Raw genomic sequence first — 19,790 nt, 5'->3', positions numbered from 1 at the left:
GTGTTGATGATAATATCGGTGTGCTGCTGATAGGTGTGCTGGACCCTGGAATTGAAGAAATCTTTGAGGGTCCTCTGTTTAGGTGGGTCAACATCTAGTCTCTTGTCTCTTTGTAGACTCTCTTTGTGCCTTCTATATCTAATAGGAATCAACCGAAGTACCTTTGATCCTCATACTTCATCACTTTGTTGAGAGACCTAAACCTTCTCGGAAGATGACAATGATATCTCCTTGTAATCTCATAATAGAATGTATAGCGGTACACATACTGTTCTCCAACTCTACCTCCTAATGTCAAAGCTGGCAAATATGGTCCTTCGCAATTTTGTGTCCAACGACTTGTCTGTATGTGTATAACGACCTGTCTCTATGCTCAGTTGACTTGAAGAGACTCGGATATTTCCAATCACACTGCATATCCCATGTGGGAGGTTTACATTTGTGTGTATGTTGGTTTAGTGACAAATCCAAGTGGCAAGGTGCAGGACATGGTGTTGGTAACGAGCCATCTTTGTACCAAGTGGATTTCAAGGATTGATCCAAGTCCTCTTAGGCTCTTTGTATTTATTTTGATAATATCCATTGTAATGACTCAATTCCGCTTTGAGTAAGTGAGTTTCAAATGTGGGTAATAAATACTATATTGAAAAGATGGGAGGTGATCCATTTGTAATCCATGTGCCCATGAAACATGTTTGGCAACTTGTATCTCCTCTCTTTGCTAAAAACCATCTCGATGAAACCAATGCTAGTTTGGGTGGTGAGGGAGCCCCAAATCCTTTGTAAGCATGTCACAGCTTCTAAATAGAGTATTTGTGACTACTCGGGCTGCTAAATCTCATTACAAATGATCTCATGTGGTACTAAGCAATCATCAAAGTTAGTGGTCTCACTATACTCTTCCACATTCCCCAAATGATTGCTTCGTACAAGAAAGCAAGAGTGCCCAATGTGTCGAAAAGCACACAATTTAGTGTGTGGCTCCTAAAATTGTTCATGTGCACATTGACTCTTAAGTGCCACCAGTGCAACATATAGTCCATCTAGCCTAGCTACACTTGCTTCTTTGAACGAGAACTATAGGCATGTGAAAGTAACACCTAAGTATGCATATGTTTAGACATGCTCCATTATTATCCCCTTTAAGGTAAAGTGATGTGCTGAATGAGTCACCCATGCTTGTGTGGTATCTAATATCATTACCTTGGTTTTTTGAAGGTTCACTGAACCAATGTAAACATGGGGAAGAACATGATTGTGACAATACTTTGAACTATATCCAACTTGAACAAATGCCGCCATAAAATGAGAGAGAGAGAGAGAGAGAGAGAGAGAGATGACACCATGTTGAGAGCCCCTCTTCCTTTACAAGGTTTTATTGAAACAAACCATGGGCACCAAGTGCTTGTGTTGATGAAAAAATGCATAAGATTCTTTAAAACAGCCCCAAAACGTGCTTAATTAATGAATTAAACCTCTTAAAACAAGAAATGCATTCCTAGAGAGTTTGTATCTTGTAAGCACAAACCCTATTTGGGAGGACCCAAACTTTGTATAAATAAACATATTGCCCTCCACTCAGCCTAATCTTGTTTTTGTAATTTGCAGGTGCCATATCTCTGTTGTCCACACCTTGTTCATGGAGGATATCTTAGCTGGAGCTGTCCACCATTGCTGTCCATCATGTGGCACCTACTATCCAGCTCCTATTTTTTGTTGGCGACTGCTTACAGCCTGCTGCCATCGCTGGAATTGCTGTATTTACTGTTGATTTGCCTTTCATTGCTTGCGATTAGACTTGCACTTGTCACCGGTCTACCACGTGGCAGCCAGCCTGTGTTTTGCAGTTTTTTCAGGCTGCAGTTTGCTGATCTAGTTGCTGCTCAATCTACCATGCCATTGAAATTTTTTTATTTGAGTGTTTTGCATCATTGCTAGTTGCCATGTCATCAGCATCTGCTGCATTTTGCTGTCTCAGCCTCCTATTCATTTGACATTGATCTGGCGTCATATTGCTATATTTGCTGCTGCCAGACACCTTTGAAGGTCGCCTATTGTGTTTTGGGGTCTTTCAGAGTACGACACACTCTCCAACTCATTATCTTTGCTCTAGTCCTTGAGAATAGGAGTTTGAGGTTCAGTGTTCTTCACTGCATAATGTGTTTGTTGCATTGAGTCTTGTATTATATTCAGTATTTATTCATTATCATTTGTTGTGTTTATTCACTTTGAGTTACCCTCATGCTAATTGTATTTCTTCATTAGTTTATGCCTTTGTCGTATGATTGTGTTGTGTTTTTATGTTAGAGCATTTCTTTACATGGTATTAAAGCTAGGTATTATTTGAAGAAACCTAGATCCTTGATTGGAAAACTCTTCTCAAAAGCAAAAACTAGATAAGGTAAGTTGACTTTGAATACCTCTTCACTGCATTAGGCTCCCAAGCTAAACATATCAAGAAATGAACAAGAGGGGGTCTCACAGCTTGCTGTGCAAGGATCCAATGTGGTTGGAGAGACATCGGACTACTATGGAGTCCCTAGAACTTATGAGATCACACAAGCTGAGTATGAACTTATTCTTATGTATTGGACTCAACAATAATTGGAAGTTAAATCTAAGTTTTCTCCTTTATTCTATTGATTTTGTAGACTTGGGACTGGCTATTTTATGTAGAAAGTAGCACAAAGTATAATCCTATCATTTCTTTATCTCTTAGATCTACTCTGGTGCTAGGTACACAGCCATTTACTTCTCAATCTTTTGTAAATACTTCCTTCTTTGGTCCCTACTCCTTAAGCTTGATAGGGAGAGGGTGATTGCCTTTGGCTTTTTCTTCCACATTGAGAGAGTGTGGACTTCTTCTTTTGAGGGTGACCAGATCTTGATATATTTATTTTTTCACAAATATTTATGATTTGTGTATTGTATCATTATCCACATTCTCTAGATGACTATGATTGTAAAAGGGTGCTTAGGCAACATGGCATCGTTGCATAGCATTTTGCATGAGCATGATGATTTAGATTGTCTCTTGTATAGCCCTATGCATTGACATTCTATTCTTATAAACATGCATTCGTGCACATTTATCCCTTTTGGATCTTTTTGGGAGTGGCCGACTTTGGATCCACTATATTCATGGCAGCTCACATGGTAGTCTCCTAGGGCATTCTCGCTCACTTAGCTTATTCATATACTCCCCATAGTTTCTCTCCACACATTTCTCTCATTGACATCTAGTGATGGTTGAGATAACTTGTTTGTTTTGTGAAGGTCTTGGGTTTGACCATCCCTTTATTCTTCCCAAAGAGTGTAAATTACTCAATAGGATGAACAATGATTAAAATGCTTACTTAAAGTTAAATTAAAATTTCAAAAAAAAAAAACTCTTAAGAAACAAAGTAATATCCATAATGGTTTCATTTGTCTTTGCTGGTTTTGGTAGGGCGTTGAGCAGGTAATGAGTACCCTTTGTCTGATGCCTTGGCCTCTCTGGGATGATCACTTAGGCTCTCTTGGTAAGATTACCATTACCTTTGTAGTCTTGGTAGATTACTAGGTAGTTGATGTGCACTCTTTGTCCGATGCCTTGGTTACTTTGGGGTGGGATGCCTTGGGAAAAAGAAAAGAAAATATGGGCTTGGACTAGTAGCCCATTTTTGGTTTCTGTTTTAGGCTTGAGAGGGAATCTTGAGCTAAAAATTCAATAGCTTTTTTAAAACAACCTCAAAACATGTTTAATCAATGAATCAAACCTCTTTTAAAAAAAAATGCGTTCTAGAGAGTATTTGTGTCCTATAAGCACAAACCCTATTTGAAAGGACCAAAACTTTCTATAAATAGATAGTTGATCCTCCATCAGCCTAATATCTTTTTTGATATTTGTAGATGCCATATCTTTGTTGTCAATTGTTACTTAAGAAATTTAACACGAACAAAATTTCCATGTGAGTAATTTCAAAAAAAATAGAGACCTCTCAAATTTGGATTTTGGAGAGCTTAATTATATAGGTTTACGAGTTTTTTTATTTTTTTGGGTGGGTGAGATCATGAATATCTAGTTTCTTATTTTAAAACTACTCATTATGTAGGCTTCTAGTCAATGTGATTACTCGAGTAAAAAATTCCTAGTCATCTAGGCTTTCTAGTTAATGTGACCTCTCGACTAAACTTTTGATTCCTCTTGAGCATCTCATGAATGACTACCCAAACATAATTGTAGGGCGTTTTAGCCATTGGCTATCCGTGAATATAAAGATGAATATCTTATGTATTTTTGAAGTATCCAAATAATATACAAATCACATTTCAAGGTCTATGAGCATAAAAATAATTTGAATTAATGAGTCAATATATCATGATAATAGTCGATATATAAAAGGTTGGTTACATCCCTTCCTCTTGAAATTTGTCTTGTCCTTAAGATCTTGCTCAAAGTACTTTGTTCCTATAGCTTTTTCATAAGTTACAATTATATTGTGCATAGTTTTTATAATACTCTTCTAGCATCCATTTAGTATCTAAATGTGAATAATCTTTAAATTTCAAAAGGAGCTTTGTAGATATGTTTCTTTCTCATTTTCTCGATCACATGAATAACTATTTCTTTGGTTGAAGTATCTCTTCTTGTTCATCTACTTTGAATGAATGCTTTATTACAAGTTCCAATGGCGGAGGCCTTTCATAAGGCTTTAAAAGATAAATATGAAAATATTCTCTCGGTGTTTACGAGATTTCGATAACTTTTGTTTCATAGAGATAATTATTGTACTTTGTATAACTATTTGTATCATCAGGATGATTATGATTATAAAAGGGTGCTTGGATAAATAAACAATTCCCTTGCAAGGGCCTTGTCCAAGTGACACTGTTGTATAGCATTTTTGTATCAATATGACATATTGCATTGCCCTTTGCATTATCCCATGCATTGTATTCTATTCTTGTAAACATGCATTTGTGTGTATTCATCCCTTTTTGGTCAAAGAGTGGTCGACTCTAGATCCACCATATTCATGGTAGCTCACATGGCAGTCTCCTTGGGTAGTTCTATGGCATCTTTGCACATATATTCTCCATACTTTTCTTTTTACCAATATCCATATTCTATCAATCTCTCTTTAAAAAAAGTAAAATAGTTGAAAATGGTTCCATTAACTTTGTAGGTCTTGGTGGGCCATTGGGTAGCTAGTAAGCACCCTTTGTTTGATACATTGGTCGCTCTGCGATGACCCTTTGGGCTTCCTTGGTAAGATAACTTTTGCCTTTATAGTCTTGGCAGGTTCTTAGATAGTCGATATGTACCCTTGGCTCAATGTTCTAGCTACTTTGGGATGGGACACCTTGGGATGATTTATAGATATCCTCTGTCTCTCTGGAGAAGAAGTACCTTGAATGTCGATGGGTTGTATGCTAGGACTGTACATCAATAAACTGCAAATCTATAGTGAAAGATAGGTAAGCATGATCCATTGCTACTTGAAGAGACGTGGTGAGATTGAGAGATCTTGGATATAGGGTGTAAGCGTTGATGGAGCAAGTACATAGTCTACTATGCTAGCACCATGCCAATGGGGTTAACATGTGAAGGAGCTTGATATGGGGTATCTAGCTAGGCCATTAAGGATAGTTGGTCCATGTGCCGTATCCATCTCCATGAGATATCTCCTTTTGACACGCTCCTCACCCCGTATACTTACCCACATATATCTAGCCTGCTCATCTCTACGAACCGCCTAGATCATCTACTGGTGCTTCTCTTTGAAAAGCACTACTGCACGTGGACTCCTTGCTACTTTAGTCTTTGCGTCTCCTTCTTGTATGCTAATTCCCATCTATAGCTTGTCACTCGTGGGAGTGTAGTATGTGATCATTGATGTGTCCACAAGTAAAAAACTATGTCTTTCCCATTGAATGTCTCTGCCCCCACATCTAGTCTTAGGCCCCATTACAATTCCATGTTGCTACTACAAGGCTGGCCCCATAGGCCTTGCATCGTCATTTGGTGCATCTCTCCATGACCACCACTTTTCCTTCCTCTATATAAGGCTAGCTTGCCTTTATCCCTAGCTGCCCTGATTCTTGGCATACATTCCCTCATGTGGGCAAGTTGAGTACATCCCCTAAAAACACATTGGTATCTTTCAATGTGCGACGTTGAGCAAGAAAGTCTTTCCTAGCCTCCACCGTAGGAAAGCAAAGAATGAGAGCACCCTCCTTTGAACTCTCCCCTTCAGTGCCCTTCTTACCCACTCTTCAAATTGAGGTGTGTAGGTCCTTCTTGATATTCATCAATGCATACAGCTCCTTGGTTTCCTCTTCCACCTTCTCATACAATTTCAGCCCTGTTACCCGAACATGCAATCCTCTCACTTTTCGCCTTTATTCCTCCTCTAGTGTGCCATTAATAATGGTTGTAGGGGATGCATGTGCTGGCTGTTTCCCTTTCTTTGCCACTTCAATCCATTGTTCCGCTTCCTCTACTTGTCGTTGAGTCTTCTTGAGCATTTCAGCCCAAGATACAACTTCTTTGGTCGTGTCCTCTTCCTTCTTTTGGAGTTACTGCATTTCCTCTTTAGTTCCAATGATCTCCTTGTTAGCAGGATTGTCAGCTCATGTGTGAGTTTGTGCATGCTTGCCAGGGCTGGGCACATTATCATTATTTTAGGCATTATTGTAGTGATTTATTTGTGGCATTTATCGGATTTTATACAAGTTGGCCAGCATTTAATGCTGTCCAACCAGCTGTTGTATTTGGCATATTTCATACTTATTTGTAGTGGGGCTCCTCCTCCTCATCAGTCATCATCATAATTCCTTCACCAAGTGGACTTCTTGTTGGAGAGAGGAGCTGGTGCCGGTGCCCACGCAACTAGTGACTCACTCTTGTACGCGACCTGGTATATGGATTTCATTTCCCAAGCACATCTCTGAGTTCTCTTCTTTTGCAATGTTCTTCTGTTTTCTTTCTCTCTTGTCTCGTGTTCAGCATTTTACTTCAGTGCTTGTCTATGCTTCCATTGCTGCACCACTTCCGACATGGTATTAGATTGTAGGATCTTGGTTCCTGCTGTGGTTTTTTTTGCTGACTACAGGTCTTTATTCTATTTGCTGATTAGGCAACCTGCTGTTGACCGTTTTCAGCCTGTGTGAGGTCAACTGCTGCATGCTTTTCACTCCAGCCCCCTAGATTATCAGTCTGTGTTAGTGTTTCAGCCTGTAATTATCAGTTCTCTGCATTAATTGCTCCATGAACTTACATTTTTGGTTTTTGGACCCTAACCGTGGTCGGGCGATTGATTTGATAGGCCGTGTTTTGCGGATTTCGGTAGTTTTGACTGAGATTTCATCATTTTGTAGTGGTTGCCCTTCGTTTCTAATTAAATTTTTAGTTACATTGCATGTGAACTCTCATTTTGTGAAGTCTTCGTTGTTGGTTTGGCTGTCCTCTCTCTTTGTATCCCTTCTATTCTCTATCTTAGCTTCTTATCCTCTCCATATGGCTCCTTGACACACTTCTATAGATGATAAGCTACATGGAGCTGCCACGAAAAACTACTTTGTGTAGAAGCGGTTATGATACATTGTTGGTGGAGCTATTGTCCATCCTCAGTGTCCTTTTCCACTTCCTAAAGATTTTGATGAGGGCAACTATGAGGAAGCTGTGCTTACATGGGATACGGATGATACGGGTGCCTATTGTGCTCTTCTTCGATGTATTTCTAAAAAAGTTCTATCGGTGGTTATCTCTTGTAGGACATCTCCCCAAGTATAGTCGAAGCTTCAGACATTGTATGAGACACCTTTGATCATGCATGCAATGACCCTTATGGACAGCTTTGGCAAATGAAGTTTGAGTCTAAAGACACTATATAGTCATTTTTGTATTGTGTTATATAGATACAAGACTAGCTTCGATACATATAGTCTTCCCTTCGAGAGGCACATCTCATGGGAATGGTACTTGGCAAGCTCTCCTCGAAGTTTGATGGAGTGGTAAATGCTTTGAGGGCGCAACCATCATCTATACTTGTGAGCTTTACACATATGTCCTCAATGTTGCTTGAGCATAAGCCATCTTTGCGTTTACAGGGGAGGCATACATCTCATTATGGAGGTTTTGGTGAGGCCCTTGCAATTTTAGAGAGGGATGCCAAGAATAAGAAGTCGAAGGTCCTATGCTACCAGTGTGGTAAGAAGGGACACTTGTGGAAGGACTGCAAGGAGTTAGCAGCCTTATGGAAGGAGGAGGAGTAGAAGCAGCAGCGAGATGTGGACTCTTGTGATGAGTTATCCTCTTCCTTGGACTCTGACTTTGATTCTTCGACCAAGGAGAAGTCCAAGGCATGGAAGGAACCCGCTTTTTTAGATCGAGAGAAGGGCTTGGTAACCACTTCCTCTGCTACTTTCTAGCGCAGGTGATGGGATCATCTCTTACAACTCTCCTATGTCTGAGAGGGAGTGTGAGAGGGTGGTGAGATGGGGCAATTGAGCCTCATCTATACAGGTATACAAGTGCATTGGTTTCAAAGAGGGACGTCCTTGACGTGTTGATTGAAGTCTAGTAGGTTTAAACCTTGGAGTTGGGATTGACATTTAGGTTCATGATGAGTTGGGATTTGATAGAGAGTGGGATTGGCTTCTTGTTTGAGCTTACACGAGGGGGCACTTTGACAGTTTGGCCAAAGGCGGGGGAATTCATGGTCACATATGTTCAAAGGCATTTTTGATAGGATGGTCTTGTACACTACTTCAAGACATTGATGATGGACATAAAGACATGCTATGTTTCTTCTCTATTTTTAGGAGCTAGTATGATCGATATCGACATTAGGTTCTCTCCAAGGCACCTTGGTGGTGGCTTGATCATCCATTGCTTGGGTATCCATGGTTCTACTTCGGTGTTTCCATGTTTTATGGACTATGCTAAGTCATTATTATTGTATTTTATCAAATTACCCGTGATCTAAGAGAGGGTGCTAGGAGGATTGTTAGCTCACGTGTGAGTTTGTGCATGCCTGTTTGAGGGTTGGGCATTTTTTCATTATTTTAGGCATTATTGTAGTGATCTATTTGTGGCATTTTATTTGGTATATTTTATACTTATTTATTTAATAGTAGGGCTCTTGCTCCTCCTTCTCCTCATTAGTCAACATCATCATCATTCATTCACCAGGTGGACTTCTTATTGGTGAGAGGAGTCGGTGCCGGTGCCCACGCAGCCAGTGACTCACTCTTGTACTCAACTATCTCGTGTTTGATATATGGATTCTGTTTTCCGAGCACTTTTGTGAGTTCTCTTCTTTTGTAGTACTCTTTTGTTTTCTTTCTCTTTTGTGTTGTATTCAGTAATTTCTTTCAGCACTTGTCTATTCTTCCATTGCTGCATCACTTCTAACACTCCTAAACCATGTTTGGTTGAATTTCTCCTCTTTCAATCTAGGATTGAGTTGTGTTTTCTCTACCTACTATTTGAGTAGTTCGATTTCTTCATCGTAGGCCTCAATTTTCAGCCGAGTTTTTTAATGCAATCACTTAGTTGCCTACTAATTGTGGTCAATCCATTGCCATATTCTCTTTTAATTTTGTTGATAGCATCGGTGATTAATAACACTATGTGCACCTTTTCCATTATGACAGATTGGTGCTTGAAAAGAGTGCTCGGGTTAGAGAGAGAGAGAGAGAGAGAGAGAGAGAGAGAGAGAGAGAGAGAGAGAGAGAGAGAGAGAGTGTGTGTGTGTGTGTGTGTTACATTAATAAAGTAATTTATGGGAGACGGGCGCGAGGGATGACCGTCCGGGGGCCTTGGGCACCCGAACGGGGTCAAGGGGAGCCTAGAGAGTCCAAGAATAGTAGGACTCACCTGAAGCGGATGGCTGGCAGAGGAAACGGGGAGAGAGGAGCCAACACTTATCTAGGCGAAGTTGGGAGGTGAAAGGAGGAATCACTCGTGCCATTTCATACACGCCAGACTTAACCGTCGTGAGGAGTTTTTTGCTACCTCTCATCATCTCGATTCATCCATACTGGATACTCGTCATCCGTTATAATCTCACACTGGTATCAGAGCTGACGGGTCCTTCCAAAGAATCGACGGGTCCTGTCCTTCTGAAGAGTCGACGGGTCCTGCCCTTGCGAAGAGCCGCTGGGTCCTCACGAAGCCGTCAGGTCCTATCTTCACCGGGACACGTCAATCAACAAAGGCGACCACGACGGACGGAGGGCAAAACGAATTACGTTTATCGTCAACAGTCCTGTGGGTGATTACGATGGGACTAAGTCCCACTTTAATCTTTAATCTTTAATCTTTTTGGTTCACAGCCTGTGTTCCCACGTGACCTGACAAGGGATGATTAATTACACCACCAGCGCTCCTACTGACAGGCCGTGTTCCCTGTTGCCTCGTTCTTCCCGCCATCTCTACTTTACAGAGATCATCGACTTCTGTTTTATTGTAATCGGGGAAGTACCCCAACTTTGTACGCAAATTTCTTATATTTGCTTTCCAATTCCAGTGTATTAATGGAGGGAAAAGGGAGAGAGGGGGTAATCGAGGGCTCTAGTTTTGGGGACCACCCTATGGTAGATCCCCATGAAACGGAAATACAAGAAGAACAATGGGAAGAATTTTTTGCCACACGAGAACAATTCGATGATCTAACTGCTCGTGTGCAGGCACAGGGGGTTCAAATGGAATTTCTAACTCAAACACTCACCGAAATAAAATCTCAATTAACCTTATTACTAGAAAGGGATAAAAATAAGCTAGAAACCTCGGATATTCCATCTTCATCGAAAGATTTAGATGTGACTATGCGAGATCCTAAAGAACCCCACCAAAAGCTGAGGGATAATCCAGTGTTAAAAGATATGAAACCCCCTCAGTTTCACGGGGAGGAAAAAGACAGAAATAAAGACACTATATTTAATTTTCTCCAAAAATGGGAGGATTTGCACGAACTTAAAAATACTCCACCACATCTCCAAGCGCTGGAGGCCAGTTTAACTTTGGGGCCAAAGGCATATAAATGGTGGCGAACTTTAAAGGAGGCAAATAAAATACCTGAAACTTGGGCTCAATTTGAATCGGTCTTTTTGAAAGAATTCCTTCCTGAAAATGAAATGGAAAGAAATTGGGAAGATTGGGATTATGTTAGACAAAAGGTGTTGGATATTTGACTCACGCCTCACTTACGCCTACGCTCATATGGGAGTGTCGGTGATCAATAGGACACTGGGGCACTTTTTACTCTCGGTAGGAGAGGTTTTTTTCCCCAGACTTATAGTCTTATTGTCGTATGTGCTTATGTGCTTATGTTACACACTTATGGGCACTTAGTGTGTGTCGGGTGTGAACATCCCCTTACAACCCTAAGGTTTAAGGGTTGTACTTTGTACTTTCAGATTACACTCTTTCAGTCTATTCTCTTGGGTGTCGTGCTTCACTCTGTCTCTCACTCTCACACTGTCTACTGAATCTTAGCTGCACCTCGATCCTTCCATCTCACATTTGGTATCAGAGCACAGCTCTGAGCTCAGCTCTTGCCTACAGTGTGTAGTCCTGACCGCACCCGAGCCACCTCTGCTCTGCGTCTGCTCCAAGTCGTCAGTCTTCAGCACGCCAGTGCTGTTCGTCAACAGTCGCCAACGTCAGAGAGCTGCTCGCCTGCTGAGCGCTGCCCACTCGTCTGTTTGAAGCACCGTCTTGTTCGTCAGACGTCGCTTCCTGCCTCCAGCTTACAGCGCAGACGTCTCCAACTAACTTGGGGCACGCAACCTGTCTCCAGCGCAACGTCTGCCCAGCCACGTCAGTCGTCAGGCGTCACGTCAGCTGCAGGTGCAGACGTCTGCCAGCGCGGAGGTTCAGACGACACACGTCCGCTCGTCAGTTCGCCGCCTGTCGTCCTGTTCGTCAGCGCCCAAACGGCCGCTCGTCTGCTCCAGTGTCCACGTCAGCCACGACGCCGCCTAAGCCGTCTGTCGTCCTGTTCGCTTGTCGTCCTGTTCGTCAGCGCAGTCCACGTCAGCCACGGTGCCGCCTAAGCCGCCTGTCGTCTTGTTCGTCTGTCCTGTCCATGTCAGGTACATTTTAAACAAAAATTTTGAATTTTAGCCCAGAAGAAAGCTGTGGAAGAGGAGGTTCATACGCGGCAGGCACAGCACAGGTGTGGGATAAATTTGGTGCAAATTTCTGGACTGGATCATCAGAAATTTTGGGGCTTTTGTGTATTTTGAGGACAGTTGATGTGAACTGTTGATACAGTCACAAAAAGATTGTTTTGACAGACATTTTGGCAAAAATTTTGGGGATTTTGATATAACAGTATTGCTGTGCACTGTTTGCACCTTGGGAAGCGTGCATAAAAAGACAGTTTTTGATAGAGTACGCCCTTGCACATTAATTGCAGAAGCGTGTTTGCTGCAATTTCTGGAAATTTGCAGATTTCCAGTCCATACTGCTTTGACATTGTTCATTTTGTCTTTGGAAATTTGTCATCATGGCAAATCAGGGAGGTGATGTCTTTACGTATGTATCCAAGGAAGACAGATTGGACGGAAACAACTATTCGCTTTGGTCAGTCATGATGAAGAATGTATTAGTGGCCAAGAATTTATGGGATTATGTCAGTGGAGAGGAAACTCGACCGGGAGTTGTAGCTCCCGTTACTCCTCCTCCCCATGGCACACGTGGACAACGGGGACCTCAGCCCGCTCCACCTCAGCCACTTCCTCCAAGAACTGCAGCTCAAAAAGCTTGGGATACATGTGATGCACAGGCCTTGTCGCTGATTGCTCTGGCAGTTCAGCGGTCCATCATACCTCACATCCGTTCGGCATCTTCTTCACGAGATGCATGGTTGACTTTGGAGCATATGTTTGCAGGAAAGAATGAGACTCGGATCTCTTTCTTGAAGAAAGAGTTGGAAACTCTGAAGATGCATGAGGGTGATTCTATGCAGGATCACTTAAATAAGATTCAGGACTTGAGAGAGCAGCTCATGAATGTAGATGAGTATTTTTCGGATGCACAGTTGATATCCACCACCTTGAATTCCTTACCTCCTTCGTACTTGTCTTTTCATACTGCATTGAACCTCACCATGAGGATTGCTGAGCACCCACTCACTTTTATTCAGCTGGTTAGTTTGCTTCTAGAGGAGGAGCAAACAAGGAAAAATAGTGGTGTGGACGCTATAGTCTCTGAGCAGGCTTTTGTGGCAAGACAGAAAGGCAAAAACAGCAAGGTGAAAAATGCTCCACAGAGTTCTGGCACTTCGGGCACATCGCAGAATCAGACACAAGGGGGGACGCAAGCTAAAAAAGGAAAATGTCACTATTGTAAGAAGCCCGGCCACTATATCACTGAGTGCAGGAAGCGTATTGCCAAAGAGAAGAAGGAGTGAGGAATGTTTGTTTCTACTACTCCTTCCACTGCTAGTGAGTTCGAGTCCTTTGTTGTGGACAGGGACTATTGTTTTTACACTTGCAGTTATGACATCTCTTGGGCCGATAGAGCACTTAGCTCTACAGAGGATGCTGACACTTGGTTCTTTGACAGTGGTGCTTCTAGACATATTACATATCGCAGAGATTTGTTTGCTTTAGTTAGTGCACCTCCCGTTGGGAAATCGGTACAGTGTGCCAATAATGCTCATACCCTGTTCGTGGTATTGGGGAGATTCAGCTCACAGCCATTGATGGCTCTATTCTCTGCCTGCAGGATGCTTTGTTTGTGCCTGGAATCAAGAAGAATTTGCTTTCTATTTCTTCTTTGGCACGTTGTGGTTTGCAGGTCACATTTGATGATGACCGTTGCATGGTTAGAGATAAAGAACGCATGACTTTGGTCTTGACAGGATCTTTGTGACATGGTTTATATGAGTTGGATGCTCTTTCAGAAGATCAGTCGGCATACTTGACATCCACTCTTACTCTTGCTATGATACAGGCGGAGTTATGGCATGCTCGTTTGGGGCATGTAAACTTTGGCAGCTTGATGCTTTTGCAGCGTACTCAGATGCTGGATGGCTTACCTCTCTTGGAGAGACCTCCTGAGCACTTATGCGAGGGATGCATTTTAGGGAAAATGCATCGGTTCTCATTTCCTCGTGATGTTGCCTTCAGAGCAACAACCAGATTGCAGTTGGTGCATTCAGATGTTTGTGGGCCTATGCAGACCATGTCATTGGGCAGTTGTTATTATTTTGTGACATTCATTGATGACTTTACACGTTTTTGCTGGGTCTACTGTTTGAAAAAGAAATCAGAAGTGTATGATGCATTTTTGGCTTTCAGTGTACTTGTTGAAAACCAATCTGGATGCAAAATTAAAACTCTCCGTTCGGACCGAGGGGGGGAATACATGTCCTCTATGCTGAATTCCTTTTTGCAGTAGAAAGGCATAGTCCATCAGTATACTACTGCCTATACTCCACAGTAAAATGGGGTAGCAGAGAGGAAGAATCGGTCACTCATGGAGATGGCCAGATGTATGCTGAAGGCAAAAAGCTTGCCTCATAGTTTTTGGATGGAAGCAGTCATATGTGCTTGCCATATTTTGAACAGATGCCCTACCAAAGCCTTGAAGACCATCACACCTTTTGAGGCTTGGAACAGCCGTAAACCTTCTGTTGGTCACTTTCGTACCTTTGGGTGTCTTGCCTATGCCCATATTCCACAGGTACTTAGAAAAAAGTTGGACAACAAGGTTGTTAAGTGCATTTTTATGGGATATAGCAATGAGAGCAAAGGCTACAGACTCTATGATCCCATTACAAAGAAGGTTTTTGTCAGCAGGGATGTTGTTTTTGATGAAAAATCAGAATTATCCTTGGCTGGTTTGGACACATGTCAGGCTGCCCGTGATGTTTTTGAAGGGCTGCTGCCCATTACTTTTGGTGATTCAGCTGGAGCTTCAGAAAATGAACCTAATGTTCAGCCAGCTGCTCCTATGGAAAGTGCAGAAATTCAGCCATTGGCTGATCGGAATATTCAGCATCATGCTGAAACTGAAATTCAGCAAGAGCTTGCACACAGTCAGGATGCTAGACAGCTACCTAGATGGTATTTGTAGACTATGCAAGATAGTCCTTTGGATGCACCCATGGCTGGTCGTACTAGAAGGCAAACTCGTTTGCATGATTCAGCACATACCATGGAGTTTATTATGGCAGCAAGTACTCTTGATAATGAAGAGCTTGAATGTTATGAGGATGCACAACACAGTGTGCATTGGATGGCAGCTATGCAAGCTGAATTAGATTCTATTACTAAGAATCAAACTTGGGATTTGGTGTCCTTGCCATTTGGAAAGAAAGCCATTGGAACGAAATGGGTCTACAAACTGAAAAGAAAAGCAGATGGATCCATTGATAAATACAAAGCACGGCTTGTAGCTAAAGGCTACGCACAGAAAAAGGGCATTGATTATGACGAGACATTTGCTCCTACTTCCCGTATGACGACCATCAGGTCTATTATTGCTTTGGCTGCACATTATGGTTGGACAGTGCATCAGCTAGATATCAAGACTGCATTTTTACATGGAGAACTTCAGGAGGAAGTTTATGTACAGCAGCCCATTGGTTTTGCAGTTGAAGGCTCAGAACATTTGGTATGCAAGCTCAAAAAGGCACTATATGGTTTGAAACAAGCTCCTAGAGCTTGGTATGCAAAAATAGATGCTTTCTTGCTTGGTCAGGGGTTTCTAAACAGCTCATCTGAGTCTACCTTTTACGTATGTAAAGAAGGGGGATCTATGCTGATTATATGTCTTTATGTTGATGACCTTTTGCTCACTGGAACACATGCTGATCAGATTTCAGCATTCAAACAAAATTTGCAGCAAACTTTTGACATGTCTGACTTGGGAGTTTTGCATTACTACTTGGGCATCTAGTTCATACATGATGCTCGAGGTATTGGGCTATCACAGTCAAGGTATATTGGGCAGCTTCTTGAGAAGTTTGGCTTACAGGATTGCAAGCCAGTTTGTACCCCCATGGAACCTAGACTGAAACTGCCATTACATGATAACAGTGATTTGTTTGATATACATACATATGCTCCTGCAGTTGGATGTCTTATCTATCTATGCAACACTAGGTCGGACATACAATTTGCAGTTTCAGCTTTGAGCAGGTATGCCACATATGTCACATTGGCAAGCTGTCAAGTGTGTTTTTCGCTACTTGCAGGGTACTCGATCTCTTGGATTGCTTTATGCCAAGGGGGGACCACTGCAGTTACATGCTTACAATGATTCTGATTGGGCTGGTGATTATGATACACGTCACTCCACTAGTGGCAATTGTTTCTTTCTTGGCTCTTCTTGCATTTCTTGGCTTAGCAAGAAACAATCCACTATTGCCACATCGTCATGTGAAGCTGAATACAAGGCAGCTTTCACTACCACAGTTGAATGCGTATGGCTTAGACGCTTGCTAGCTAATTTGGATGTATCTGTTACGGAGCCTACTCCTTTGTTCACTGACAGTCAGAGTGCCATTGCAGTGGCACGGAACCCAGTGTTTCATGCCCGCACGAAACACATTGAGATCCATTATCACTTTGTCAGAGAGAGGCTACATGCAGGTGATATCAGCCTTGTCTATTGTTCTACCACCAGTAATGTGGCAGACATCTTCACCAAAGCTCTTCCTCGTGACAAATTTGAAGCATTTCGCGATGCTTTAAATTTGATATCCTTTGGTGGCGGATGATCCTTGTACTCTTGATCACTCTTCACTCCAGGGGGGTTTGTTGGGTATTTGACTCACGCCTCACTTACGCCTACGCTCATATGGGAGTGTCGGTGATCAATAGGACACTGGGGCACTTTTTACTCTCGGTAGGAGAGGTTTTTTCCCCCAGACTTATAGTCTTATTGTCGTATGTGCTTATGTGCTTATGTTACACACTTATGGGCACTTAGTGTGTGTCGGGTGTGAACACCCCCTTACAACCCTAAGGTTTAAGGGTTGTACTTTGTACTTTTTGATTACACTCTTTCAGTCTATTCTCTTGGGTGTCGTGCTTCACTCTGTCTCTCACTCTCACACTGTCTACTGAATCTCAGCTGCACCTCGATCCTTCCATCTCACAAAAGGGAAGACCTCTGTTGACATATCTGGAGGAATATCGTGAGATAATCCTCAAATTGGAAGGAATAGATGAATTTCAAAAGACAAGAGGATTCATTAGGGGACTAGATAAGGCCTGTAAAAAGGAAGTGAAAAGGGGTTCACCTAAGATGCTTGAAGAGGCAATTAAATTTGCATTAATCAATGAAGATAGTACGCGTCCAGGTATACTCACTAGTCTCATTGATACGGAGCCCAAGACTAAGGAATTGAAAACCTCAAAATTTGTAGGAAAATTTAAAAGGAAAATGCCATTTCTTAAGGGCAAGAAACAACCCTTTGAAAAGAAACAATATGTAAGGCCAAAATTAAGTCAAGATGACTTTGATAAGGCAAAAAAAGAAAGGCTGTGTTTCAATTGCATATCCCCTAACCATGCTGCCTGGAATTGCCCTCAAAGGAAAAAGGGGGAAGATAAAGGAAAGGATAAGGACAAGGCAAGGGAAAAGGAAAACAAATCCATGTAGTGCAGACCTTGGAATTAAAGGGGCATGAAAAGTATAAATCTTTAGAGGTCTTGCACAAGGATGTACAACACAGGTGTTATATGTCAACTTCTATGTGGCAGCCTACCTTTGGGCCACATGATTTAGTTAGAGTGCATGGATTGATAGCGGGAAAGAGGGCTAGAGTCATGATTGATGACTCTGCTACCCACAATTTCATAAATTATGCAATTGTAAAAAAATTGAAACTTCCCTAACAAAAGAGTGGGCATCAATATGTTGTTCGTATGATACAAGGTCAAGATAATAAAATATGGGATACAATGGTATCCAATTTGGAAATTGAGATCCAAGGATATAAAGATAAACTTGATTTCCAAATTATGAATATGGAAAGAGCCGATATTGCTTTAGGGAGGGAGTGGCTATGGGGATTGGAACCATCCTTAAAACGTAGTTATCATCATAATACACTGGAATTTGAAAGGGATGGTAAGACTTTTGTGATTCAAGGTGAACATGAAGTATCTGATAACCCTTTGTTGTGTTCCACTGAAGTTCAAAAGCTGATAAAGAAGGAAGCTTATGAGGTATATATGTTATGGTCTGTCACAAGACGGTGACAACTATTACTTTTTTGTTGATTTCTTTATTACATATTTTATTTGGTTTTTCTTTTTGGAAGGATCTCTCTTGAAATCTAAACGCCTGAGTTGCATGGCCAGTATGCGAAATAGACAGGAATGTCTAGTGAGTCAAGACTGGACAGTTAAGGTCCAGTACAAGTCTGGAAGAGACTGATGGCACTGTAGATTGACAAGCCTGGAAGAGACTTGTGAAAGTGTATATGGACAAGTGTGTTGAAGAACTAGCCTGGAAGAGACTAGTTCAAAGTGAAGATGGACAAATCTCCAAGAGATTAGTCCATGTGGGGTCATCAGTGGAAATTCACTTTCAGTTGAGCTACATTATAAATTTGGATGTAGCTATAGTCTGCAAAGATGGTCAGAAGACTAGTGGGATGCAATTGAAGCAACTCCTAAAATTTAGGGAGTTACTATTTTTGGACCTCGGAATCTGTTTGCGTCATTATCTTCGTTTTTGTTCGAGGATTAATCCTCTGGTCTGTGCCGAGGTCAAAATTTGAAATGAGGATGGAGAATTTTAGACCGAAAGGTTTAAACAGGAAAATTGTTACATGTATGCCATGTGTCACAATTTGGGCATAAATTCCCAAAAGAGAGAGAGAGGGCAGCACAAAAACGAGTTTCAATGCATGGGGGGCTCATTTTTTGTGAAAAGGGGAGATGGATTGTTGCAGATGGAAAGCTCTTGAGAGCTGGTCTACCTTGTCTATGATGCACAGAGGACTGAGCTTGCTTCCTACTCTCTCTCTCTCTCCCTGACAGTATGGTTATGCTGCAGAATCAAGGGCCTTTCTTCTGATTCAGGTACAGCTATGTGGAATATGCTGTTTTTGCATGAGGCAAGAGCCTTTTTTCTCCAGGAACAAGAGCAGTGGTTTGCTGCCCACAAGCAGGAACAGGTGAGGGTGGTAACCTCACCAAGCAAGTGTCTGAAACAGCATTAAATCAGTTCTGATTCTGGACTGTTCAGAGGTTATTTTAGAGCCCAATTGATATTAGAATCAAGGGGCACTTGGCCCAGATGATGCAGGACAATGCAGGGAACAATATGAGCTGAGAAGAAGTGTCAGAACAGGTCTGAACCAGTAATTACAGTGGGCTGAACAGTACAGGGAATAGTATGAGTTGTAAACAGGTTTCAGAACAGGTCTGAACCAGTAAATACAGCAGGTTGAAATGGTCAATTCTGCACTCCAACGAGAAGATTCAGACTTGGGCAGAGTTTCCCCTCCTGGTCAACTTGATTTGGGTCAGTAATTGTACTGTTATGTTGTCAAATTTCACCCAGAATAGGTAAAAGACAGCCCATTGTACTTTCTCTTTTTAAAAATAAAGAAATACCGCAAGGGGCGCCTAACTTAGGGGCCAACAGGGTGTATGTGTTGCAATAGGAGCATTCTAGCTTCCTGTAAGTCTTCGTGATTCTGTGTCTTTTAAGTTCAGGTAAAGTGGGTGACTGTTAAATTGGGTGAAAGCATTTTTTTATTTTGGTTGTACACTACCGCCCTTCCCAGTGAACAGGCCGGTTACATGGTTCCGCTGCCGGGATCGAA

At 41.9% G+C, this 19,790-nt stretch overlaps 1 protein-coding gene across 7 annotated transcripts in view; it reads left to right on the top strand.

Annotated features, from left to right (window-relative positions):
- Positions 1–19,790, top strand: part of LOC148034099 (uncharacterized) — a 59,204-nt gene that overhangs the window by 19,313 nt on the left and 20,101 nt on the right. The gene's annotated exons all lie outside the window — the stretch shown is intronic.

Source organism: Lygodium microphyllum, chromosome 7 (genome assembly GCF_053477565.2).
Source record: "Lygodium microphyllum isolate KBCC chromosome 7, Lygodium_microphyllum_v1.1.10, whole genome shotgun sequence".
NCBI classification, from domain to species: domain Eukaryota; kingdom Viridiplantae; phylum Streptophyta; class Polypodiopsida; order Schizaeales; family Lygodiaceae; genus Lygodium; species Lygodium microphyllum.
This window is presented reverse-complemented; position numbering and strand designations above follow the sequence as displayed.